The sequence below is a fragment of the Octopus bimaculoides genome, unplaced genomic scaffold, assembly GCF_001194135.2.
Source record: "Octopus bimaculoides isolate UCB-OBI-ISO-001 unplaced genomic scaffold, ASM119413v2 Scaffold_246001, whole genome shotgun sequence".
In the NCBI taxonomy this organism is placed as follows: Eukaryota; Metazoa; Mollusca; class Cephalopoda; order Octopoda; family Octopodidae; genus Octopus; species Octopus bimaculoides.
In genome coordinates this window covers 6,978-8,005 of record NW_026321172.1, presented here as the reverse complement: position 1 = coordinate 8,005, position 1,028 = coordinate 6,978, and the positions used below count along the sequence as shown (strand labels likewise).

The 1,028-nt window shown below is 37.5% G+C and overlaps 1 protein-coding gene across 1 annotated transcript in view; it reads left to right on the top strand.

The window, feature by feature from the left end:
- LOC128251369 (uncharacterized) overlaps positions 1–1,028 on the top strand; it is a gene marked incomplete at its 3' end in the record, with an annotated part of 8,458 nt that overhangs the window by 2,280 nt on the left and 5,150 nt on the right. The window lies entirely within an intron of this gene.

Here is a 1,028-nt window from a genome sequence, read left to right as displayed (position 1 = left end):
TCTCTCTCTCTCTCTCTCTCTCTCTTTCTCTCTCTCTCTCTCTCCCTCCCTCTCTCCCTCTCTCTCTCTCCAACACATACACACATACACGTAATGAGATTCCTTTACACACACTTTATCATAATAATAGTAATAAAGATAAATTATATTTTGGATCAGTTTAGATATGTTTCAGACACATTTTTACCCGAAAAAACGGCAATCTTCACCGCGATTTACCGTGGAGAAAATTCTTGCCTTAGGCAACAAGTGTTAAAACACCAACAATCATTTCAAAAAGCTCCCGTGGACCGATGTATGCACTCCAAACTCTTTTGCTATCGTCAGTATCAGATTCCAAGCAAGACAATCCTGGAATGACGTTTGAAGGCATCTTCTTCATAGAAAATCAATAGAGATTGACTAGTGTTCACGTGAGATGGCCGCCATGCAAGAAGGAATTACATAGCAAGCACATAAAGCAGTGTTGTGATGAATTTTCTCCACGGCAAACCGGAGTAAAATGGATATTTATCACAAACAATAGGCTCTCCTTTTGGGGAGTAAATGGGAAACAAAATCTATGAAATCAGTTTATGAGACATGACTGGTTAAAGTTTTATTGAACTTGGCAAGTGGACTTCGCTAGAAGGAGCAGTCAAACTCCAAAACCACAATTAGGGATAATTTCGAAAAGGAATGAAAAATAAAAACATTTACCATCTGTTTCCCTTCTAGCGGGTAAGATGTCCTATTATGGACATCTCTTATGTGTTTAAATGTACACTGTATGTATGCATATATATATATTTGGGAGAATGTACGAAAAAAAAACAACAACAGACGAGGACAGGTGGTGTAAACAACAAAAGGATGTATTAGTTTGACGCTCGGGAATACAGAAAGTCTTTAACGTTTCGAGCTACGCTCTTCAACAGAAAGAATACGGAGAAAACAAGGAGAAAAACACGGAGAAAAAAAATTGAATGGTGTTTGGTCAGCGATGTATGTATGCATATATATATATTTGGGAGAATGTACGAAAAAAA